Source organism: Macaca mulatta, chromosome 12, assembly GCF_049350105.2.
Source record: "Macaca mulatta isolate MMU2019108-1 chromosome 12, T2T-MMU8v2.0, whole genome shotgun sequence".
NCBI lineage: Eukaryota > Metazoa > Chordata > Mammalia > Primates > Cercopithecidae > Macaca > Macaca mulatta.
In genome coordinates, this window is record NC_133417.1 from 92375313 (window position 1) to 92402762 (window position 27450).

Genomic DNA, 27450 nt, shown 5'->3' on the forward strand with positions numbered 1-27450 from the left:
ATGGCACTAAACTTATATTTCTATAAAGTCACATATTTTGTACCAAATTTCTTTTGCGTACAGTTATTTGAGCCTAGTATTTTAGAAAGAAAATATCAGGAAATAAATATTTCATAAATATCTTCTGACAGATGTTTAGATCTTAATAACGTTTCCTTTATTAATCCAGAGAGAAATTCTGACACAGTACTGAGGTTATTGCCTGAATCAAAGCAAATATATTTGAAAGGCTGACCCAGTGGAGGGAGAAAAAAAATGACTTGATGTTGTAAACACTTTCCCAAGGAGACCAAGGCTATTATCCATCATTATTTGGTAAAGGGAGTCAATTAACTGCATTCACATGTAAAAGATTTCTTTACAAAAAGCTCACAAGGACTGTTACAGTGTTGGAAGAAAGAAAGGGAAGAAGAAAGAAAGACTTCAGACCTCTAACCAAGAGTAGTTGTGAACATTTTATGTGCTCTGAATTAATTTATCCGTGCTCTCTTTAAAATGTAATTGCTACTTATTTTTAGAAAAAAGCAAGTTCTATATTTCTACAAAATATTATACAGCACAATGTGACTATAGAGAGCACAGAGAAAAGGAGGATGGAATAAAAATGATAAAAAACTGCATTTTTAACAATTATTTTTCTTGGTGTAGCTATTTTTTAACTCTGGTTGGAATACAATTATCTCACTCCACTGTACAGTTATTAAATTACCTAATTTATTTCATTAAAATTTTCTTGGTAGCTTTTCTGAGATGTGAGAATTTATACATAAATTACAAAAAAAAATAAAATCCTTTCTTAGTTATCCCAAGAGCAAAAACAAAACCAGCCATAGAAGGGGGTTTTATTATTTACTATTAATTTCTGTACAGAGCAGAGGACTCTAGTACAAGGTTAGAGTAAATACATTTATTTATTTCTGCAACAGGCATTTAGGCTTCTGTATCATCGTAATGTTTTAAAGGAAAGATATGTAGTACATAATATAATTTTATGAACATCATATTTCTATGCATCCTACTGGTAAAACTGTGAGAGCTTCAGGTGATAGGATAAAAGGGATATAGAATATATGAAAAGTCCACACTAAGTAAATTCTTAGACAAATGCTTCCTAAATGTTAGGACTTTTGTTAAAAGCTGTGCTTACATGCCTGCTTTTGAACTTCTCACATGAAAAGGGGTTTTGAAAGAAGCTTAGCAGATAGTGGGTGTAGCCAAGGCAACTCACAAAATGTGTCTGTGGGCAAGCAGATTTGCCTTCAGGCCATGATTAGCAAACAAAATAAAACAAACAGATTTAAAAGGTGGCATGCTTGAAAAATATCAAAACACAAAAGAATCAGAGAAAAAATATACATCTGAAGTGTACTTCATAATATGGAAACGTTATATAAACTTTTGTGATATCTAACAATGTTTGCGACAGGGAATTCTGCCAATGTGTCAGTGGTGGACCTGACCAGCCATCTGGAAAAACCTGCCAAATATGATGACATCAAAAAGGTGGTGAACCAGGCATTGGAGGGCCTCCTCAAGGACATCCTGGGCTACACTGAGCACCAGGTTGTCTCCTCCGACTTCAACAGCGACATCCACTCTTCCACCTTCAATGCTGGGGCTGGCATTGCTCTCAATGACCACTTTGTCAAGCTCATTTCCTGGTATGACAATGAATTTGGCTACACCAACAGGGTGGTGGACCTCATGGTCCACATGGCCTCCAAAAAGTAAGACCCCTGGACCACCAGCCCCAGCAAGAGCACGAGAGGAAGAGAGAGGCCCTCATTGCTGGGGAGTCCCTGCCACACTCAGTCCCCCACCACACTGAGAATCTCCCCTCCTCACAGTTTCCATGAAGACCCCCTGAAAATGGAGGGGCCTAGGGAATCCCACCTCGTCATGTACCATCAATAAAGTCCCTTGTGCTCAGCCAATAACAATAATAATAATAATACAGGTATAAAGTATTATTGAAAAATGCTAAGAGAGTGGATGTTGTTTGTAGCACAAAATACAACTCTACTAGGTAATGTGTATATTAATTGGCTAGACTTAGTCATTTCACAATGTATAGATACAAAGAAACTTTATGTTGTGCATAATAAATGTGTATAATTTTATCAGTCAATTAAAAATCATAATAAACAAATTTACTAATGGTAATATAATAAAGTAATGTTTAAGCAGGACATTCAGCACTTATAATTTCTGTGTGTGAGTATCTAAAATTTTTCATCTTGAATGATACAGAGTTACCACGTCATACTGAATGACACAGAATATCTTCTGTACTCCTAATTTCCCTGTTATCTTAGTAATAGATCCAAATAGGTATAAGAGTGTCCCTGTTTCTTTCACCTAAATGAAACTTATTAAACACAGATAACATTACATACATGAAAAAAGAGAAAAAAAATACTAATATTGGGAAATGTAAAGAAGAGCTAGAAATAAGACATTAAAATACCTTGTATTTTATTAAAAACTCTTGTGAATGAGGGACGGTCTAAAATTTTGAGTCTGATCCTTCTAGTAGATCAAGTTACCAAGTGTATGGTCTGTAGTATGAAACTAACGAATTTCTAGGAAGAAGTGCTAATATACTCTGAACTAACTGCAAACAGATCACGTAGGATTCTCTCAAAGAGAACATTCTGTAATTCAATGTATATGTTTCCCATGTGAATTTCAATAATAGAAAATGTGGCAAGTTGCAAAGGGCTGTTTCTTATGTTCATATGTTCATATGCCTATAATCAGGCATAAAAAAGTATTCTATAGCAATTAAATATAATGTGGTCCTTCAATCTGTTGATTTGACTTCACCTAGGAATAAACTTTGAATTATCTGAAAAAGTAAATGCACTAAATATCCTTTGAGTAACACTGACTGTATAATCTTTCTCTCAGAAGAGATTTTTAGTAAATATATATTTGATAAATACAATTCTTGATGAATAATGAGGGTGAAGCTCTCTTACTGGAACAAGTTTGAAAACGTTTTGTCTGAAAATAAAGGCCACTTATTTTCCATACTCAAGTGATTTTTAAAATGTATTCCCAAGACGTTTTTGAAAACTAATATATAGATAAAAAAACTAATTGATGTTTCAAAGGTATACTCAGAGTAGCATGGTTAACAACTACAACTACGACAAAAAACAACAAACAAACAAACAAAAAACAAACCCATAAACACACAAAGGAAAGAAAAGAAATACTAAAAGCATCAATGGAACCCAGCAAAGCTACTTTTGGAATAGCTTGCTGAATAAACATTTTGTGACATTTATGCTGGTGAGGTTTATTATTGTATGAGACTTCAATTGATTTCAATCCAAATCAAATATAGATTTAAAATATTTGATGAAATATATGCCTATATTATAGATAATGTCTGCTTATTTATTTTCCAATTTAAGCATAACTCTTAATAAATTTTAAAACAATTTTAACATGCCTTTGACCTGTAATGAACAACTACAGAACCTGAAAGATGATTAAAGATTCAGTAGTAGCATAAGTAATATTTGTGGTAAAATATTGACTTAAAAATAATGTAAACTACATTAAAGCTACTTAAATAGGACATGGGAGTGGGGGAAGACACAAGGTCTAAATACTTTTCAATATTTTATCTTACAGAAATATTTTTGTATTGAAATAATTATATTTAAATTTAGATTTTGTGATTAAAATTAATTTAAAGTTATGAACTGTAAAACCACCATAGGAAAGAGGATAATGTTTCGATAGTTACTTGTTAATGTAACAGTTTATAAAATAAAAAGTAACCCACAGTATAGGATTTTTCACATTTACGAAGTGTCAGGTGTTTACTTCTTTATCAATATCGCCTACATTTTTGTTATTTAACATCTTTGCCCGATTCCCACTGTAATCAAGTGTACTTCCATGCAGTCAAGTTAGTACCCAGCTTAGTTTGAGGTTAAATGTAAAAAGCTTTGACATTTTCAGTTCTCAGAGTTCTCTTGCAGAAGCCTTTGTTCTGACCTTTCACCCACCCACTAAAAATTTGGAATTATCCATACTAATCCTGGAATTCTGGTCATTAAAAGAAAAAAAATTGTGTATATCATTCTCTGCATCAATTTCAAAAGTTATTCTTCACACCAATATTTAGAGATGCAGTTGAAGCTTAAAAATATTCAACTGGGCATATAATTTTATAAAAATATAGCATTCTAAAAGGAATCGAGAATCATGTAAAATTTAACCTATTTTTACAGATCTATAAGCCCATATAAAATATTTAGTTTTCTGTGTACATTCCCTTATCTACTTAATGACACTGTATTGCGCTGATTTTGTCTTTTTCCTTCATTAGCCTATATAGTCTTCGTGAGAGTAAATGAAACGAATCATGTCTTAAATATCGACTTCTATTGTTATTTTGAATCTTCCTAAGGGTATAGATCAAGGTTTATTCATTCTTACCTTACCTTCTGTTTTAGCATTTAAGACAGTTCATAGTAGACATTGGAAGATTGGTTAAATTGCTATTTAAATAACCTAGAATACAATTGTTTAAGTAATTTACCAACCTTTGCAAAGCTGAATTATAGTTGTGTATTCTGTCAATAATACATAATATTAAGGTTCAGAGATGTGTTCTTTTCTTTATTCAGCTTTTCCTACATTCTAGAAAATTTCACCTTGTTCATAATAATTTCTTAGAAACTCTTGTGTTTTGTGTGTGTGTGTGTTTTTTTTTTTTTAGATGGAGTCTTGCTCTGTCACCAGGCTGGAGTGCAGTGGCGCGATCCCGGCTCACTGCAACCTCCGCCTCCCAGGTTCGAGCTATTCCCCTGCCTCAGCCTCCCGAGTAGCTGGGATTACAGGCACGTGCCACCATGCCTGGCAAATTTTTTTTTTAATTTTTTTTTTATTTTAGTAGAGACCGGGATTCACCATGTTGGCCAGGATGGTCTCGATCTCCTGACCTCGTGATCCACCTGCCTCGGCCTCCCAAAATGCTGAGATTACAGGCATGAGCCACCAGGCCCGGCTGATATTATGGACTAAATTGTGTCTGTCCCCAAATTACATATTTAAGTTCTAACCCTCAATGTGGTTATATTCGGGCATGACACATTTAAAAAGTGATTATGATTAATGAAGTAATAAGTGCATATCCTTAATCTAATATGACTGATGTCTTCATAAGAAGAGGAAGAGATGTCAGGGATATGCAAACACCCCTGTGAAGATGCAATTAGAAGGTGACCGTTTGCAAATAGAGAAGAGAGGCCTGAGGAGAATCCACACCTGCCAACATCTTGATCTTGGACTTCCAGTTTCCAGAACTGTTAGAAAATAAATTTCAGTTGTCTAAGTCTTCTAGTCTACAGCTTTCATTACGGCAGCCCTTGCAAATTAGTACAGTTAGTTTGGGCCAGCTCACAGAATTTAACTCTAAAGTGAAAGCTGGCAAAAAAATTCAAAATTTTACGAGTGAAATTTTTAAAATTATCTAATTTTAAACACTTCCTTATTTTTGAGCAGGCCATTTTTTCAAAGATAAAAACAAAGCAATATATTTTAATTTACAGAAGAGCAACTTATGTTAACTGAAGAAAATGCTTACTGAATGTGAAGTTAAAGTAAAATGTGTTAAAAGAGACTTCCTTAAATTATTTTAGCTAGAAGCATAAATCTGCCTCTAAACATTCTATGATAGCATAATGAATATAAATAGCATATTATGCCATTATAAATAACAGTTTTAAATGATATGATTAATAACTGTTAGTTCTGGAGCCATATGTTAATCTTTGTGGAAGCAGAAGCTGGCTCATATACTGACAACCTCTGTTTGCCCTACTAATAATTCAACCCCTAGTTGCTATTGTCACATTGAACTACAAGTTCCTAACAGAAATTACTCCAGAATCTAGGAAATGAAACAGATGCTAACATTTCAAGAAAGCCTTCAGAACAAGAACATTAAAGAAATCATTTTCATGTAGTGCTTGGAATAAATCGAATCTGCTGGTATTTCATGTGCTTAAGTGATCATAGCTTTCCAGCCAGTGAGTATCTTTAAAAGAGAGGTTTCTGTCTTTCATATCACGTATTATTTTGATTAACGTAATCATTTAATAAACTAGATCTGGAAGAAGTCAAAGTTCTTTTATAAGATTATGACATAATATTAATAATTAACATCTTAGAAAAATCTCTTATTTACTGAACCACTGTTGTTTTTCAAAGAATAAGGAAAACATTATGATAAACCTCATTAAAAGAATACTTTATATAGTCTAATAGTTATAATTATATTTCTTCTTCTTTTGTATTTTTTTCAAAAGAAATTTTTTTTTGAGTTTTTTAAAAGAACGCATTAAAGCCAGTTATAAATTCTTGTCCACTACTGCCAGGAAAAACAATATATCAATACAGCCTCATGCAATTTATTTTGGAAGTCGAAAATCAATGGTAAATATTATAATATGAATTTACATTTCAGAAAAATATATGTTCAAGTGCATTGTGAGTGAAAAAAAAAAGAATTTTGAAATATGCATGTAAGAGATGTACTCTTCTGAGAGTAGAGGTGTGGGGAAGGTTAGGTTCAGAACAGAGGAAGAAAGTGAATTTTTAATATCTAGTCTTGATTTATTTACACACAAATACAGAAATAATCCACGTCTAGAGTTTTATTTTCCAATAGATTTAACATATCTGAATATTGGATACTTTGAGTGAGTTTTGTGAAAAGATTGAATTAAAGATTTCAACGCCTTTGAGAATTTCCTTTGAACACACTAACGGGTGTCTGTGAATACTGGCTTATTATATCATGGCTCTTTTATAAGAATTTACATGTTGCCTTTCTTAGCTGGAACTATATGTGCCAGGAATAGGTTAATCCTTAGGGTTACATAGATCAGCAGCGAGACTTCCCACATGGAAGTAGTTATATTCATCTTTCCCATCTGAAAATAACTTTGTTAGAAAATATCACGTATCTTCTGACTGCCAGGTGACTCATAGGAAAGTACAAGATACCTGAAATCAGCTACATAATCCTATAGTTCATGCACTATTTTCAAACACTTTGAAACTTACTGTTGGTAAGTAAATGTTTATCTGAATTATATCTAAATCATCTCTTCCATAATTACTCTTGTGATTGAAACCTTGTTAGGCCTCAGAAGCCTCGGGATATCAAAATAACTCATAAATTCCTATACCTCAGAACATCTGCACCTCAGAACATGAGACTTCCAGCATCCTGGAAAGTTCAAGGCATTTCTTAACCTCTCTAAAGGGATGGTCTGCAAGCCAGTCTCTTTCATAGGACCACCACAGATCATTCTTTCTCTAACATTCTGACTTAATTTGTCCATGACTTCTGCCTTTATAGTCAACTGGAGTGCCTTTACTCTGGCTACCATGTACTATTTTATGTTGACACTATCTCCTGATGCTCTCAAAGTCATCAACTCTTGGGGTGCCAGAGTCCTGCTACATTCTGTGCACAACTGGTGAAAAATGGCCTTCAAGTTTACCCTATGCTGTGCTGACATCTGGGCCTATAGCAGCACAATTCCTGTCAAGAGTTTTATTAATTCCCTCATGAAAACACCATTTTCATATTCAGCTCTCTAGAAACTCCAAACCAGTTCAGTGTCCAGTAAGCATAGACACCATGCCACCCTTTGAGCCTTTACATTCTCATTGTCACAAATTGGGTCTCCCAAACAAAAGAAAACCATCCAACTTTCTTTGTCCCTCTTCAACAAAATTCAAAGCTTCTTGGCACATTATTTCAAGCATGCAGATGACAGCAGGAGTGTAGTAGGAAGTGGACAAAAGGAAGGATATTTAGACCAAGTATTTTAACCTGGTTCCACCGTATGAATAAAAGGAAAGTAGACATTGTCAGGAATTCACTGACGCAGCATTAAAAAATCTATTACCAAAAGATCAAAGGTAGATAGCAGGAAATAAGATAAAGGACTGACACACAATTGTATCCACAGGTCAAGTGTTTTTATTACCAAAATTCCAATTAAAAAATTAGTGTTTCTAGAAAATAGATATTTATATCTGGGTTTGGGCAGATTAAAAAATCAATGAGTTTTAAAAGTTGCATTTAATGAACAGAGTGCTTTATGTTTTTTGGTTGGCTTTACTAATGTGCCAGTTTGATGTCCCTGATAACAAGTCCAGCTTGATAGCCTTGCTAACAAATCCAGCTTCATCTAGTACAATAGAATATATTTTTTCTCAATTCTTTTCCATTTACTATCTGCTCAGTTTCTTAAGTAAGAAAATGACTTGACTAATTCAATGGACAATGGATTGGATATGAATCTAAAATGAGGCAGTTTCCTGAAGCCCAGACTTAACTGTACGTGACAATTTGCTTTGGGGCATTGTGAAACAGAAGATTTCTCAAATTTGTCTAATAATAGTGAGGCTCTTATAGTAAATATCACAGAATGCTTTGTTAAATTTGAAGCTCAACACATAAGAACATGTCCAGAAGAACACATTAATGTCCAGAAGACCCTACCTAATCTTGTCTCTTAAAGTTATCAGCAACATGCTGATATCTTTATATCTGATGTCTTTATCAGCATGTTGCTGATAACTTTAAGAGACAAGATTAGGTAGTTTGTGGACATTTTATTGAATAGTCAATACAAATCAATTGAAGAGAAATGGTATAATTCTGGTTGTAACACTAGATGACTATTCTATTTCTTTTAATTTTCTTGCTTCTCAATTTTTAATCTAAAATATGAGGGGAGTGTGTTAAAAAGATAAAAGGATCTTTGTAATCCTAAGAAGCTATGAAAATAGTCTATTAGAAGATTTAAATATAGGGATTTTGAAAGCTTGTATTCAGATATGGCATTAAAGTAATAAAGTTCCAATAGAGAAAATGAATTACAATTCACATTACAATATTTAGATAGGACTGTAAGAGAAATAAATGGCTCTTCCTTATTTCACAATAAAAATTTCAGACGAATTTGACCTTCAAAGATATAAGTCTGAACAATAATAATAGAACATAATAGAAAAATTGTTCTGACTGCAAAGAAATAGACCTTTCCCAACAGTCACTTCAAAATGCAAACCAGAATGTATGGTCTATATTGTTTTTAATTTAATGTGTCTATGTTAACAAGCATACTTCTTCCTCTTCATTTTCATTGCACAAATTTTTACTTGAAATGCTTTTGAAGCAAAACTCATGTGCTTCAAAATTACTTGTATGTATGTTTTTTTCACCAGCTGTACATATGACTGTAGTTTCCCACCAAATATGGTATCAAATATGTAGAATCTGAGATGTTATAAAAGCATTCAAAATCATATTTTCCTCATAAAGAAAACACAAAATTGACCTTAATAGGATATTGTTGAGGAATATTTTAATTATCTGGCTATAAAGATAAATTCTAAGTTTTCCTAGGATTTAAAAAACTTACTCTTTGACGGCAAAATTTACTCTAAAGTATTTTGCAACTGCGTGTGTGTGACAGTGTTTGAAGTGACAGGGAAACCTATCTCCTATGTGTGAAGGTATTGTTTTCTGGATCATTTATTGACATGTCTGAAGGCTTGGGAAAAAATTTAGGGTAAATAGAGAATAATGAACTTTTTCAGAAATAACTAAGCTTACTCCATGCAACAGAATCCCAAATGATTTGAAGTTAGACTTTATTATTAGTTATACAGTAAATGTGATAAATAAGTTCACCCTGTGAGATATAAAAAATAAAAAACTTCGGCATGACCATAATTCTTTTTTTATAGATAAGGGGCTCTCATGCCTAAAGCCTGGTTAACAATAGCCACATCTGATTTCAAAATATAGATATGCCCAATGAGGTAGTTCTTTACATTGGGAATTGCTGGTTAGGTATTGGTTACCCAATTTCTCTTATTTAAGGCTTAATAGATATTTGATGCCATATAGACAAAACATTTAGAAGAAGTTTCAAATTCTATCTGGAGATAGGTGTCATATAAAACAGCCTAAAAAAAAATGCTTTAAAAGGCTTGCTCGAGTTAACTAAAGGTTGGCAGACCCATTCGCCAGGCTTATTGAAACAAGCTTTATCCTCCTTTAAATGCAGGATCTGTTTCTCATTGGCAGGAATGTTTTAGATTCAGCATATTAAAAGCTGCAGATATTTGTGTTGGATTTTCCTTTGTGAGATATCTACAGCAATGTGAGAGAGCGAGTACATTTAGCCACAGGAGGAACTTCCTGTAAAATCATAGTAAATGACTGTGCTTTTCTTATAAGCCACACCCTTCCTAGGCATTTCTCAAATACTTTACATAGAAATTTGCTCACTTTAACAAAAATCAATAAATGCAACTAGCATTTCATTTGTTTTCATTAGCTAGTAGAAATAGCAGTAATATATTGTTAATTATATTAGCAGGACCCTGTACCTTAATGCGACAAGTCAAAAGGCATCTGGCCATTCATAAGTATTGTGACTGATGGATTAATATTGACAAAAAAATTGGATAATCTTGGAAAGGCATAAAGATGTGCAATTTACAAAGAGCTGGCTGAAAATTAAGGAGAACTGGCAGATTTGAAACCATGACAGGTATAAATGAATTTGGTATGGCCTAATTAACAATTTTACTTCATCATATTCATACTGAGTCTACATAATTTGGGAAGAGGAAATATTTTGTCAAAATTGATATATCCCATAAAATATAACTAACATACTTTGCAAAGAGGCTTAAGGAAGGCCTGGGAGACAAAAAGGACAACAAATATAACAACAATAATATTTAAGTGCAATAAAGTTTTTATAATGTCATTTTTCTTAAAGTGGTTTTCTACATAGGGGAAATCAACACTGCATTGACTATTAGACTTAGTTTGGGGGTCTAATGGACTCTTCCTGAAATTTGGACTGAGGGATCAGATTATTAATAGTAGACCTAAATCTGTCTCAAAGAACAGTATTTGGACTCCAGTAAAACCTCTTCAGATACTCTTTGTTTAACTGATTGCTTGTTTCAAAGGTCGATTCATTTTGGAAAAAGATTATGGATTTTTCTCACATTTTATGACAACATAAATGTTGACAACTTATGTTTTTGTTAATGTATAATGTTATTTTTTATCAAAAAAGCAAGCTATTTGCTAATAGTCATGTCACAAATATAATTATTATGCATAGAATTATACATAGAATTACTCAGTTTCAATGGACCTTTCTTAACTTCCTGATAATTTATTATCCTTTAAAACACAAGAGAAACCCATTTGGTATATTCCACCTATAGCTTGAAAGTCTTATATTTATTTGCTTATTAGTAGTACATTTCCATTTGATACATATAATATCAGGTTGCATTATTCTAGATCCAATTTTTCCTTCTGTAAGTGAAGTTTATGAGATAAGGTTAGTTGTTCTAGTCACAAATGCATTATACAATGAAAAGCATGACATTATAACTCACCATATTTTCATGATAAGAAAAAATTGTATGCATATTTATTGATAAACGTATTTTAAGTGTATTCCTTATAGTGGAGGAAATGCAATGATGAAAGAAACACTCTAGTAAAGAGCAGTGTGCTCCAAGTTTTTCTGTTGACACCTTGTGTAAAATAATTTTGAAAAAACATCACCCATTTCAACTGACAGATCAGTTGCAAAGCATGTAACTTTTGGCACATTTTAAATGTTGACATTCTAAACTATAACTGTTACATCATTTTAAAAAAATTCACAGTAAAACATAAATATAAAAGCAATTCAATATCTACCACATTCATTTAAAATAAATGAATGAGTTCTTCACAGCGGTTGGAAATGATAGATCATTTCTTTCTCTCCTTGAAATCATATCCCAGTCCACTATCCACCCTTCATCTTAAAGAATTTTATTCTATTAAAATGTATTTTTATATTTTAAATTATTTTTAGTGATACCCTGAAAGAGAGCCAGGAAAACTCGTTATATAGAAAAAAAGGGAATAAAGGTAGCAAGAAGCAAGAAAGAAGATAAAGTGACATGGAAATAGATCATTAGATGAGCAGGTAACACTTTAAAATTTGTGTGTCTGTGTTTTGTTTTTTTTTTTTTTTTCTTTGCAGATGTGTGCATTGGTGTGAAGTAAATCTCTTCTAATCTTTTCTCATGAAAATCTTTACCCTGCTCTAAAATTTTTGCAACAAAATTTGTATATAGATTAAAATTTTATTTTAAAAAAACTCCTGTCCAAATGGCAGCAAATGAATGCTTTTAAAAAGTTCTTCCAGATTGCATTACGACTATAACTTTTATCAAAAATAATGGCAATAATTATCATGTTGATAATAATAGTAGCTAACACGTCTGGAAGGCTTACTAAGTTTCAAGCACTAATCTATACATTACCTATTTATACCTCTACTTGTAGCTCTCTATTTATATAGAGTGTCCACCAAATCTGGAAATACAAATGATATATAATAAATGATTCACTTATATATATTAGATTGTAATACTTTTAAAAAGTAATACTTGATTTTCTAGACTTTACGGTCACCTTACAACAATCATGTAAAGTAGGTACTATGATTAACCCAGCTTTACCAATGAGGGACCTGAAGCTCAGTCAGTTTATTAACTTTAACACATGATTAAAAATTGATTAATTCAAGGATTGAATCAGGCAGTCTGGCTTTAAAGTTTACACTCAAGATCAAAATGCATTATTATAGACTTTGAGATATAATTTAATTCTTAATCCATGTTAAACACAAGTAAAATTTTATTTGCCCTATATTATTTAATGAGACTAAGAAGGGGGAAGCTGACATGTCCTTTTGAAAGGAGGCTTGGCAAACATCAATGTACCCACCATCCTCGTCCCCTTGTTTGTGACCTAGGAGATTGTTATGCTTTGCAAAAATGCTCTCTAGTAAGATTCAGAATGGGTAATACAACACTTGTGTTTTTTGGTGTGGGGAGGGAGACGTAGGTAAAAGAGAAGAAGGAAGATTGTGAAGAGAGAAGTGGAAAAGGATAACTAGCTGGAAACTTGTACCTTCGAAGTTTTCACTGGCAGATCAGTTTTAGGAAGGAGATCAAATCGAGTCTGAGGATCAGGAAATTGATTTCTGTAAAACAAGCTGTTTCTGCCTATGTGGTAAGAGTATGGATAACTCACTTCGTAGATCCTTGGTCTAGGGAAAAGTATAACACATAGTAAATGGGGAAACTCAATTCTACCAAAAATGAAAATGTTGTTGCATTTGAGAACCATTATGGCGGGCAATGTAGTAAAAATGATAAATAAGACACTCATCCTAATTTAATGTAAAACAAATTTGAAAATAAAAAAATGATAACTAAAGAATTTCATGAAGGTATTATTGTCACTGCATATAATATGCTTTCTACTAAATTTCAATGGCAGTTTATGTTTACCTACTTACATATTAAATAATTGCTATTACATTGGCATCATAATTCCTCTTATGAGAGGAACTGTTCTTTCTGATAAATTAAAAATCCACTTAGAGTAGAGCAGACTCTTGGTCATAAATGTTATCAGGTGCTCAAATGTCAGGGGAAGAAGTCTCTTCTCCATGAACCAAATAGAAAATGCGTTACTTTTACTCGTGCAACAGAAGCTGGAAAATGAGTGACAAAAGGAAAGAATGGGTAAAGACAGAATAAAGTCAAAGAGATAGAGAGAGGTCAGAATAGATTATTGGGAGAAATAAGTGATTCTAAAAATGGTCATTTATACTATTGATTTGAAGTTGTTTGTGTTGGTGGTATGTGAACGTCTCCCATATCTGCTACCGTGTAAATCTTTAATGAAGCCTACTATCTGTGTGAGTGAAATTTTTTACAAAGATCAACACCAGGGCTGTTTCAGGGATCAATGCAAAGCAGAACAACTTTATTCACTAAAGAAGAGTTTGATTAAGGGCAAATTAACAAGGACATTGCAGGGAAGCATATTGATGAGGGGTTCCACCATTTTACAGAAAGAATAATAATATGATAATCTTTTAGTGTTGAAGGAGTTACTGGTAGGCTTTCATGGCACTTAAGATGAGACCCTCAAGGCACATGATCAAGTACGTTTACCAATACCTACTTATTTAAGCCAGTGCCATATTTAGGTCCCAGCTTTATTTTGCTGTGGTACATGTAAGTTAACATAAATGACAAGTCACGCTGACCTCATTTGTTTGAATTTTAACTACTTTAATTGGAAACACTGCTCATTACACAACAAAATGAGAATGAGTATTTTGTAAACATTCTGTTATAAAAATGAATGTTTTGAATCCTTAATTATGACCTGCAAGTCATTAACTGTGTCTCTCATACACATAGGAGTATACCTAATTTGAACTCTGAGCAATAGGACAGTGTGCTTTAAAATTTTAAAGAGATGATAAAATAATCATTCATGGCCGGGCGCGGTGGCTCAAGCCTGTAATCCCAGCACTTTGGGAGGCCGAGATGGGAGGATCACAAGGTCAGGAGATCGAGACCATCCTGGCTAACACGGTGAAACCCCATCTCTACTAAAAAATACAAAAAACTAGCCGGGCGAGGTGGCAGGCGTCTGTAGTCCCAGCTACTCGGGAGGCTGAGGCAGAAGAATGGCATAAACCTGGGAGGCAGAGCTTGCAGTGAGCTGAGATCCAGCCACTGCACTCCAGCCTGAGCGACAGAGCGAGACTCCATCTCAAAAATAAAATAAAATAAAATAAAATAATCATTCATAAAATTGATTTATTAAGCACACTTCAAAACACTATAAGCATAACTTTTCTGGAGTATTTTCATATAATTTACAAATATATTTTTTAGTTTATATAATATGTTAAATATTGCTTCAATTTTAGCTGGATTAAAATTTAAATGCAAAAATGGACCTATTAAATGATTAGAAATTTATAAGTTAATATCTTTACTATTTTGGACTCTGAAAGAACTTTCCACAAGATTACTAAACTTTACCGATAACTAGAAATAGATGCTTCTGTTGCCAAAATTCAAACTAGCCAGAGACATTTCCCCTTATATTTGTTTATTTCCCACTTCTTACCCATCTGTCAAGTTTCAGTCAGCTGTATGATTATATAAATAAAACCATGCAAAAAAAAAAAAAAAAACCCTTGTAGTTAGAGGAATTGAACTATTACAAATCACATAGCTGGTTACAAAGAACTTCAGATGATATTTTATTTTTAGCTCTTATCTTTAGGTCAGAGAGTTATAGGCAGCTATTTCAGAATCTTAGAGCCGAAATGGACCTGAGAAATCTTATAGAAAAATCTTCTCATTTTAGAGACACAAATTAGGAGCTCAAGAGGGTTTTGTGATTTGCTTTATATTCCACGGCAGTGGTAGAAGAGCTAAGACTGGGAACCCCTTCTCCTAAGTCTCTGTTCTGTACTTCTTTTATTATGTTAAAATAGAAACATATATAATTCAAACTAATATGATGGCAAACTGCAATCATAGTTCTCATTTAAATTTTTAATTTCCATAAAGAAAATTTTTGTCTACCTCTGTCTTGCTGGAATTGAAGTGAATTTACACCTTAAACTGCACTATTAGAACAAAAAGCAACTCAAATGGCAGCCATTAACTTCTCACAGAAAATCTTTCCAATGCTCTACGAGTTCTGTGAGACCAGGCTAATGAAGAGAATGCACCTTTAAACTTGGACCTTTCATTTTCAGTTACTTCCAATGTATCTTCTTTAAACTCTCAAAGAGATGTTATAATTTATAAGTTGAAAAACATACTTGGAAAAAATATAGTGTATTCCTCTCAGCGTTCACAGGAAGACATGACTGATACACACAGATAGTGGGAGGCCAAATCCAATTCTTCACTGGTAAGTGAATTTTCTCCCATCGTGCTCTCTTTCCTATGTTTCTTTATTAAGCAAACTTTGGGCCTTTTGAAAGTTGATCTGGTATTACTTCACATAAAAACCATCAGCAAGAAAAATCCAGCTGTCAGATAGAAGTAGGCATTTTGAGCATTCAAACCTTGCTCTAAGGAACAGTGAGTCATGTGAAATGTAATGTGCAAAGGAAGCTGACACATGAAAGGACAGCACAACAATGATGAGTTCCCAAAGACATGCTGTGGGAGAAAGAACAATTATAGAGGATCTATTTTTGGGCCCAGCAGTATGAACTGGGAATTTAAAAATCACAGCTTAAGTACAGAAGGAGGAATGATGTCACCCAGTTTTAAATTTAAGAGAAAATAATTAGTAGCCTTTAGTTTTAATTTAGGTTATTACCATTTATTATGATGATACATTATTGAATTGTCAAATTTCTGCAGTCTAAAAACAAGTTAATGCAGGACATTTAATTTTGTAGGACAGGCAACTGTGAGGTGTAATATTAATTGCATAATTAATATTTTATTTGCCATGGTACTATAATGCCAAACATAAATAACAAGACAAACACATCTGGAACAGTAGTCTTTCTGGAAGCACCAATGCCCCAAAAGTCTGTAGTTAATGCCCAGGATTGAAAATAAGACCTCAGAGTGGCCAGGGAGTTCTAAAAATAATATTTAGAGTCATTTAAAGTTTTTTCCTTTGCTTATAAATAAGGTATCATCTTATATTCCAAATATAAGAAAGTTTTACATCCATTCATAGGACTATAAGAGTAACAATGTGAATAGAAAATAAAGAACTCTATAGAGAAAAGGAATTTAGTTCAAATGAGCAATTTAGCCCTATTTTATCATGTTAAACATAATTTTTGGTATATATCCATATAATTATGGTTATAATATGTTTTATATAGTATATATACATATATGATGTCTGTGGCTAATTTTACAAAATAACTAATATTAATAAATCTACTAGGACACATTCAAATTAATTTGACACTCCCGGTAGTCTGGCCAAGAGAACGGCAATATGGAGACTAAGTCCACTGCCAAGGTCCCAAGGAAATAATTTTGTAAGTGTGACAGATGTCCATGATTCCATCTTTATCAGTATTTTGTTAGATTGCCTTTCAAGATTCTCTTTTATTCTAAAGTTAACCATATACCTTTCTGTGAAATACTTCTTACTATTGTTAACATGGTCTTATTATCCTCAACTGGAAATCCTACATGTACTTTCATTAGGTCATGGATGTTCTTTTGTAATATATGCAATACCTGAAAGTAGGGCCATCCAAAGTTTTGACAGGTGGTAGCACAAGTGGTTGGTGTATCATCGTAGGACCCTAGATGACAAGAGAACATTCCTGTGAATTTGGTAATATTATGAGTGGATAGTGGGATTTCTCAGAATTTAACTTCAAGTTAAATACTAGTGTGTTTCTTTGTTAAAACCATAAACGTACATATTTCAAATGATACTTTTCAATGGAAAGTTGGGAGGAGACATACCAGGTATATTGAGGTTGTCACCATGCTAACCTGAAAGTAATCAGTAACTTTGTTCTTGGTATCGTATGTCCTAAGAATGGGAACTCCAATGGGCACAAACATGGAGGCAGATAGTGCCTGTTGTTTAAGGTCTTGGCCCTAGGAAGATGTGTAATCTATGTTTGCATGGCTCTGGTCTACGGGCTGGGGATATGGTAGTCCCTGCTCTCATGGAGCTTATATTATAAGGAGAAAAAAAAAGAAACAAATAAATATAAAAATGTTCAGTGTTGATAAGTGGCATGAAGGACAGTAAAGCAAGCTAAGGGAGAATAGGGAGAAACGTATGATGGTGGTATACCAGATAGAATAGTCATAAGAAGCGTCTGTGAAGAAGTGGTATTTGAGCAGTAGACCTGTAGTAAGGGAGCACACTACCCTTAACGTTCGGGAGAACAAAAGATGACTGAGTCAATGGTTCTAAGGCAGGAATGACTTGGCTAGTTCAAAGTACAGAAAGAGAGTCAATACAGTCATAGTGGAGTGAATGAGGGCAAAGAGCATTCAAGAACTTGGTCAAAGAGGGAACCAGAGGCCAGATCTTGTCAGTAATAAGTTTTAACTCTCTATAAACATAAAATGTTACTAACAAGTTAAATTCATTCCTTGTCAAACAAATATTGAAGTTACATAAATGTAGTTTACATACATCCTTTCAGGCTCAAACTAATGTTGAAAGCAAGACACAGCTAGTTTACCTTGCTTTGCGTTTATACACTGTTTGAATTTCAAGAACTTGAAAAATGTCAGAAATGCATTTTGTGAATTATTTATCTCAATTAACTCATATTGACATTTGAAAGGCTTTTAATGACCTTGTGCTTATGGGGCATCAATTTTCTACTAGACCTAACAATAATCAGATCTATTGCAATAATTTCTTTAAAGTCAATAGAGACGTTTATGTAAACCCTCAAAAATATTCAGAAAGCTTATTATTAAAAGTAATCTCTTCAATTGAATCTTTTGTAAACCAAAAAACACTTCCAATTATTTTGAAAAATTACGTTGTAAATGTTTACACCTTCATGTGTTTTAATAACATATTATATATCACTAAAAATTGACTACTATAATTAGAATCATGTAGTCGTATTAATTAGATGTGTATTTGTACATTATCAAAAAGTCTGCATATACAGTTAACACATTGCATAAAGATGTTTCAGTCAAAGACGGTCCACATATATGACTGTGGTGCCATAGATTTTCATACAGTATTTTTTACTGTACTTTCTATATTTTGATGTGTTTAAGTACACAAAGACTTACCAGTGTGTCTCCGTTGCCTACAATATTTAGTATAATAATATAGATTTGCAGTCTAGGAGCAATAAGCTTCACCACACAGCCCAGGTGTGTAGCAGGCTATCCTATCTAGGTTTCTGTAAGTACCCTCTGTAATGTTCACACAGTGACAAACTCACCTAATGACATATTTCTCAGGACATATCCCAATCCTTAAGTGACACCTGACTATATTTAGAATCTGGATTTCTAAAAGCTATTTCAGAAAAAATAAAAGTTCTTATTTTTTTATGTTCTTAAGTTCTTATTAATTTATGAAGATATGCAAGCTTCATAAATTCAACCTTTATTGGCATACATATGGAATTCAGCAGGTTCAAGGTTGAAGTTTATTTTTAGTATTTTCCCAACTTGCTAGAAAATACCACTAGAAGTAGAAATACTCAGAAGCATTATTTTTTTTTCTGCATGGTTCTTTTTTCATCCCGGTCAAAAATGCTATGAAAGAACCTTTCCAGCTTTTTGGTGTTTGGGACATGTAAATGGTCACTTCTGGCTATCAGCAAATTTATTGATGAGTTAACTTGGGTTAATAAACAGGTTGCATATATTAACAAAATTACAATGTATGTGTGAACATGTACTTACTACCTCTTTCTTCTGAAAAATATCAGTTATCTGTGATATCAAACTAAGTACTAAAATAGGTTAAAATTCAAGAAGAAAGGATAAAAACAAAACATTATTAAGCCCCAATGTAAAAGATAAAAATACCTAGAGAAAACTCAAAAGAAAGAGCTAATTTTGTTCAAGTAGCAGAACTGGTGAAATGGTTGGACAATAAAATCCTAATCAACTAAATCTGGAAAACACAGAAAAGTAATACAGCAAATAGGAATAATACCTAGACTTTCTTGATATGATGTTGCCATGGTGAAATATAACAACTTAGCTGAAGAAAAAAATATATAAACCTAAGTATATTTATGAAGAGAAAATCAGAACCTTGAAGAAATATACTGGTTAAATTCAGCTGATGGCTATAAAGGCAATCAAGTGAATTAAAAAATGAGGAATTATGTGAAAAACACAAACTTCAATGCTTTCTATGATGTTTTGACATGTAAGAAATAATTTTGTACAATAGGTAGAAAGAGACACAATCACTCTCAGGAGATATGCAAGCTTCATAAATTATTGTAAATGTGCAACCAGTTTTTAAAAAATAACACATAAACACCCCTGAATAGAATTATTCATTTTCCTCCTCTCTTTATTTTTCAAAGGAGATTTTGATAGATATTAGTTTTTGAATAAAGAGAAATAGAAAGTTAGAGCTATGATTCAAGACATTTTCTATCTGTGTTCTTGTTCATGATGAGAAATGTTATTCATGCATATCCAATTTTAAAAGCAATAAAACATATTTTTCCTTTCCCTGGACCATCTAACCAAAGAGAGATAGTTAATCCTTCTCTTAAATAGTTAAAAGCAAAAAGTGACTTAATTATAACCCTGCAACATTAAGTCACTGCCATTCAATTAGAAACAAATGTTTCAGAGGAAAATTTTAATTCATTTAGCTTACAAATTCATTGTGACTCATAATAAGGAAAATGCAGATTAAAACCACAATGAGATACTATGCTACACTCAACCGACTAGCAACAATTAAAAAGTTTGACAGTAATACACAGCATTAGAAAAGATACGATGCAATGGAAACCTCATACACTCTTGGTGGGAGTATAAATTGGCATAAGCATTTTAAATTGCTAGGATCCTGAAATCTCACTGAAAAATATATCCTCAAAAAAACATGGACATATGTGTACCAGGAGATATGTTAACAAAATGTTCATAGCCTCATTGTTTGTAATAGCAAAACTGTGGAAGCAATCCAGATGTTCCTCAGCAGGAAAAAGGATAAATACATTGTGTTACATTCATACAATGGAACACTGTAATAGTGAAAGGAAAGAGCCACAGCTATACCCATTAACAATGATTTATCTCAAGAACATAATGCCGAAAGGAAGAAGCAAGTCTTCAAAGAATGTATTCAAGATAATTCCAGTTTCATTAAAGTAAAAATAAAAACAGAAAAATAACATAAAAGTTTGCCCAGAAACCATATGTGGTAAAGTCGTAAAGTAAAACAAGGAAATGATTAGTACAAGCTTAGGGTAAAGTCCATGTGAGTCAATCAGGGAAGAACATGATGGACAATCTTGGGTCTAAGTATACAGGAGTTTATTTATTTAAACAGTATATGTGTATGAGTTAGACTGTCCTTGTTTGCTATAAAGAAATACCTGAGGCTGGGTAATTTATAAAGAAAATAGGTTTAATTGGCTCACGGTTCTGCAGGCTGTATAAGCATGGCTCCAGCGTCTGTTTCTGGCAGAGCCTCAGGAAGTCTACATTCATGACAAAAGGGGAGCTGACATATCCTCATATCTCGTGGAGACAGACGGAGCAAGAGAGGGAGCAGAAAGGTCCTATACTCTTTTAAACAACCAGACTTTGTGTGAACTAACATAGTGAGAACTCACTTATTACCAAGGGGATGGTGCTAGGTCATTCACGATACAATCTCCTTCCACCAGGCCCCACCTCCAACACTGGGAATCACATTTCAACATTCAACCTTCATGTGAGATTTGGAGGGGACAAACATCCAATCTATATCAGTATGGTATACATAACATTCTACATACGAAACTACATTCTACATTCTACATCTAACATTTCTACATAAGAAAATTAAGAAAATTTCTTAATTATAAAGGTTTTTGTAGAAAAGTATGCAGAGCATAATTCCCTCCTACAGAATGATGTATTTGTAATGAATCTATGGATCAACATATATGAAATGCAATTTATTAGGGAAAGGTCAAGGGATCTGAGTGGGAGATGGAGCTGCCTTATACAGTACTGATCCTATTTGAAAGTTTATTATGTGATTTAAATGTACAAATTCCATTTGATTTCAAGTTAATTCTTTTTTTTCTTTTTCTTTTTTCTTTTTTTTTTTTTTTTTTTTGAGACGGAGTCTCGCTCTGTCGCCCAGGCTGGAGTGCAGTGGCCGGATCTCAGCTCACTGCAAGCTCCGCCTCCCAGGTTTACGCCATTCTCCTGCCTCAGCCTCCCGAGTAGCTGGGACTATAGGCGCCCACCACCTCGCCCAGCTAGTTTTTTTTTTTTTTTTTTTGTATTTTTTTTAGTAGAGACGGGGTTTCACCGTGTTAGCCAGGATGGTCCCGATTTCCTGACCTCGTGATCCGCCCGTCTCGGCCTCCCAAAGTGCTGGGATTACAGGCTTGAGCCACCGCGCCCAGCCTGATTTCAAGTTAATTCTTATATATACAAAGGAATTTTGGAACAGCAATAATTTCTAACCCTTAAATCAAGGGTGTGTGTGTGTGTGTGTGTGTGTGTGTGTGTGTGTGTGTGTGTGTATTTACCCCTGAATCTGATGAAGGTGAAAAGGGTCTACAAATTTGTAATTTGGATTATTACCAAGTTCCTAAGATTTTTAAGTTAGAATGATTCAGACAGGAAAAATGTGCCACCAAGTCACAGAACTAATCATTCTCAGCCCAGAATTAAAATAGGAAGTATTACATACATTTTGTTATTTATGGGTAGCTCAGTATACATTTATAGTTATTGTTTAGTTATTTGTGAAGACAATCACTTGATTTAAACATGTGTCCTATTTACTGACTTATTTTGTTATTTTAAGTTTGACTCTATTGGGTTATTATGCCTTACTTACACAACATCCAAAATACAGAAAAGAGAACACTATCTCAGGGCACACATGCATCACTTAAGCATCATCTCCATCTGTCTGTTGAGCCATCCCAGACTAATTTGGTAGGTTCAGAATAAGCAGAGAGATTTTCACTTTACCAAACAGCACTGCTGCTTTAAATGTGATATGACCAATGTAGCCCAACCTGTTGAGGTCCTGAGAGACTGAGACAGATTTTATGACCCCTACACTTAAAAGCAGAGTAATTATCCTGACCAATTGGGTTCAATCCTGAAACGCAAGTCAGTTATTACCACCCAGGAAGTGGTATTTATTTTTCACAATTTTTTAAATAAATACTTTTCAGCTCTTATCAGAAGTAATAACCCTGAGGCTTAACACTCACCATGCCCCAATCGAAAAGGCAGATTAAAGGTTTACCATCCAAAATTTTAGACCAAGTATCTGGAAGACATTTGCATGTCAACTAAAAATGGTACCCATTGAAGTGCCCATTGTCCGTGGCCATGTAGACAAAACATCTCATCTTAATTTATGTGATTCGGCACTGGATGTTTATAATGTAACAAATTACAATTCTAGCTAATCAAATGTCTTATTGGACTAATTTATCTTCCTTTACAGCCTCTCCTTTTATCTTCTCTTTCTTTTCCTGTCTTTATTCTGTTTGCTCCCCTTTTCTTTTAAGGTTTCTCTTGCTTTCAAATTTCAAACCTCCCTCTGATCTTTTAACTTGGTGAGCAATAATTACTAAGTTAATATTGTTTTTACAGTCATATATTTCTATTCTTTAGATGCGAAGTTTTTTCATTACAGTCTGTTCTGGTTGGCTTTTCACTCTTTAATCTTGTTCCTTCCATTTCAAATTTCATCAGCTTTTGGGTCAATCTCCCAAGACTTCACACTGCCATTTGTAAAAGCCACTGTCATCAGACCTGAAACAAAATGCATTGCTCTGGATTTACCCAAAAAGAGCAAAGTTTAGGATGTGCAACATTTTAAAATGTTCAATTCAATTTTAAATATATATTATTTAAAACTGAGATACATATAGGCTGGGCATCGTGGCTCACACCTGTAATCCGAGCACTTTGGGATGCCAAGGCGGGTGGATCACGAGGTCAGGAGAACAAGACCATCCTGACTAATACAGTGAAACCCAGTCTCTACTGAAAATACAAAAAATTAGGTGGTCGTGGTGACAGGTGCCTGTAGTCCCAGCTACTCAGGAGGCTGAGACAGGAGAATGGCATGAACCCGGGAGGCGGAGCTTGCAGACTGCACTCCAGCCTGGGCGACAGAGCCAGACTCCATCTCAAAAATCAAAAATCAACAACAAAAAACACTGAGATACATATAAACCTGGAGAGCACATCTACTTTAGAAACATCTGAAGTGAATAATTAGTTAGCAATAGGAATTAATTAAAACAGGACTTATCAGAGAAATCTTAATAACATTTGTTTGTAAATAACATCATGAATTATAAAATTGATTTAAGGTTATATTTCATGCTGTAGACTAGTCGGTTATGTCACTGGTGTTACCATCAATCTCTGGAATAGACATACTTAACACAGTCAAGGCAATCCAACATACAGAGAGCTAAAAAAAAAAAACAAAAAAAAAAAACTACTAAAAAAGTTTGATTTTTACACATACCCTAAAATCCACTCTGCAATACAGAGTACGTTGTAATAATTAGCAAAACTATTTAAAATTTATAGAAATGTTTTTACATCTAATTTAGGATCAAACAATTTTTCAGACTTCAAAATAACCTTAATTCAATCTACAAGTAGTATTTTGTCAGAAAAGGCTCTCAAGGATATTTGGTGTCCCCACTGAATCTAGGTGAGAGTGAACAAGTATTTTGGCACAGGCTTTTTCTAAACGAGAATATTGGGAATAACCATTTGTTATTGCAGGGACTGGTACTAGCTTGAGAAAGTGTGACATGCCTGCTCACTGTGAAAAATTAGTCATCTTTGCACTCAAACTTTAAGGGCAAAGTATACAAATCCAAATTTCTTTCAAGGCTTTTATTTATGTAGAGTTTGTCTTAAGTGCCTTTTACATTATTTCATCAAGCCTCTTCAGATTAGAAATTTCCACTGTCTTGTCTTTTTAAACACAGCCCTATTTTATTATTTTTTTCTATTTTAAGCTCCTTAGGATAAAGAAAATGTGTTGTAGAATACTGAATTATCTTGTCATATATAAACTTACCAGAAACAAACTGACTAATTTTAAAAACAAAATATAGCTTTTCAAAGGACATGCTTATCTGTATGTTTTATAATAATAACTTTATCAAAAATATGCTGTTTGATAATGACTATATCAAATAAAGTCAGAAAGTTTAGGGATAAGAGTTAAGAAACAGGAAAGGTTGGTTGTAAGAAGAAGCAATTTGACAATTTTAAAAAATGTTTTGTGTGATAGTTCATCTAAGACAGAGAGTTATTTAATCCAAACCAGTGTGTTGCTTATGGTTTAAAATCCAGTCAGTAGTGTGATAAGAGAATAAGTAGAAGAACAGTAAAATTACAACTTTGACACATTTTGTATACATATTTTATCTGAATACTGTGGATGTATGTTGGTAATTAGTATTTTTCTCAAAGTAAAGTTATTGTTTTACTGAATGACATACATATTTGAACTCAGAAGAAAGAAAACCTTAATAGTGGTATTTCTAGATAAATTAATAATTAGAATTCTGCTTAAAAAGAAAACAATAAAGTTAACACTGAATCTCAAACAAATGAGGAATCTAAATGAGACAATAAAAGGTGTATTCTTATAATATGAGTTGTGTCCATTCAGAAGATAACTTGTGTAAAGATTCATAATGAGGCTTTCAAACAAATTATGATTTATTTAATCACAAATATGTATTTCAATTTATAAAATAGTCTATTGACTGTAAGTTTAGAAAACTTCCGTAACCATACAATGATGTAAGGTCATTGACAGTTGGCATTGTTTTTGAGTTATCTGTATTTACACATCAACACTGAAAAGCTTAATAAATTACAGACCAACAAACATGTAACTTACTGTTTACCAAACAGATGTAAAACTTTTTGGCAATTAAACAGAATATGTATTATGCTATAGATGTTTTCAGAAAAGATTACTTTTCTTTCCTTCAATTTCATTGCTAAGTTTTTGTGTGCGCGTGTGTGTTTTTTTATTTTTTTTTCTCCTCCTTGTATAGGCTCTTTAGTGCTATTGTCCAGAAAGGCAATAAGTAACGGAATAAGGCTTTTGTTGGGAGGCAAGAGTTGGCAAATCAGCCAGTTTCAACAAGAATTCTGCCAGTTTTAGCCATTGTGTGGCCATTTGGGGAAAGGCTTCAACATTTTATGTTAAAATACTGCGTGATCTTCTCATTTACCCTAATTTGAAAGGTCATTCCCTGGAATTTAGTAAAATCTGAACATTAAGTATATTACAGGAAGCATCTTCTAACTTTTTTCCTTTCAAAGTCAGTGAAGGAATACATATTAGGTTGAAGTAAGAATTAAAAAATGAAAATTAATTTTTGAATATTTTCTTTTTGGAAATATACAGTGATTCTAACACCTTCAGTATTTTTACCCCAGCACCTCTTGAATAATATATAAACTCACATGAAGCCAATATCCAGTTTTCTGTGAATTAGACTCTAGCATGAAGAAACATTCATTAATTTATTCATTTATTCATTTAAATATTTAGTAAACAGTTTTAGGGCACCTAATATACAGCACTTATCTAGGTGCTTCATATATATTAGTGAAATGAAAATCAGGCAGAAATCCTTGCACTGGAGCTTACATGTTAGTGGGTGGATGGAAAATAAAAAATAACAGCAAGGTTGGGTATGGTGGCTCACGCCTGTAATACCAGCACTTTGGGAGGCCAAGGTGGGCGGATCACTTGAGGCCAGAAATTTGAGACCAGCCTGGCCAACATGGCGAAACCCCGCCTCTACTAAAAATACAAAAATTAGCTGGGTGTGGTCATGCTGAGGTAGGAGAATCACTCAAACCCGGGAGGCAGAGGTTGCAGTGAGCCAAGATCATACCCCTGCACTCCAGCCTGGGCAAGAGAGCAAGACTATTCAAATAAGTAAATAAATACAAAACAAAACAAAACAAAACAAAAAAACAGTAAATATGTAAATTATAGTAGATTGGTGCAAGATGATTAGTATTACAAGAAAAAAGGACAAACTAAACTAGATGAAGAAGAAAAGAGGTCTGTGGTGGTATAGACGTAGGTTGATTTTAAATAATTATCGATGTAAGCTCTTTAGAAAAGTTCACATTGGAGCAAGATTGCAGGGTGGTGAGGGACTTAGGTATATGGATATGTGAGAGAAGAACATTTTATGCTAATTGAAAGAAACCTACAAGTAATTCTTAATTCTCCTTTAGAAAATGTGTATATCCTTCTTTAAATCTGTGCCAATTGAAATCAGAAGTACTGGCAATAAGTAAACTTGTCTAGAGGTGAAGGACTTGACAAATGGAAGAAGAGACATTTAAATCTGGAATACAAGATCTATAGGTCCATAAGTAAGGAAGATAGCACTCTTTTCATATTCAGATGCTAATGTGATGCTTATGTAATGTAGAGCAAAAGACAAATAAACCTAGAAATTATTAAAATAAATACTCCTTCATACTATTATGAGATCATTGTATTACTATTATAATCTTATATCAATGAAATTATATGATGCACAATGATCTTTGTTCCTTACCAAAAATTTAATTTCATTGCAAACAGTTGTTAAACTGGAATGGATATACTGTTATAACTGATGTCCCTATACATATTAGGTTGAACTAAAATGTCCAGACAAATAAAAAAGCATGTCTGTTATACAGACTGTTTCCCTTCCATGATGATAACATCACGCAACTATTTCTGTAAGGAAAATGTAGACCAGAATGTAGGACAAG

General features: G+C 33.4%; 1 protein-coding gene across 4 annotated transcripts in view; it reads right to left on the reverse strand.

The window, feature by feature from the left end:
- The window catches only part of CALCRL (calcitonin receptor like receptor), a 104768-nt gene that overhangs the window by 69415 nt on the left and 7903 nt on the right, over positions 1-27450 (reverse strand). For 2 of the 4 annotated variants that reach the window (XM_015110509.3, XM_015110511.3), the window contains exon 2: positions 17191-17258. The exons of the other annotated variants lie outside the window; for them this stretch is intronic. The gene's annotated coding sequence lies outside the window, so the exon portion shown is untranslated. The remainder of the gene's footprint in view (positions 1-17190; positions 17259-27450) is intronic. 4 annotated transcript variants of the gene reach the window in all.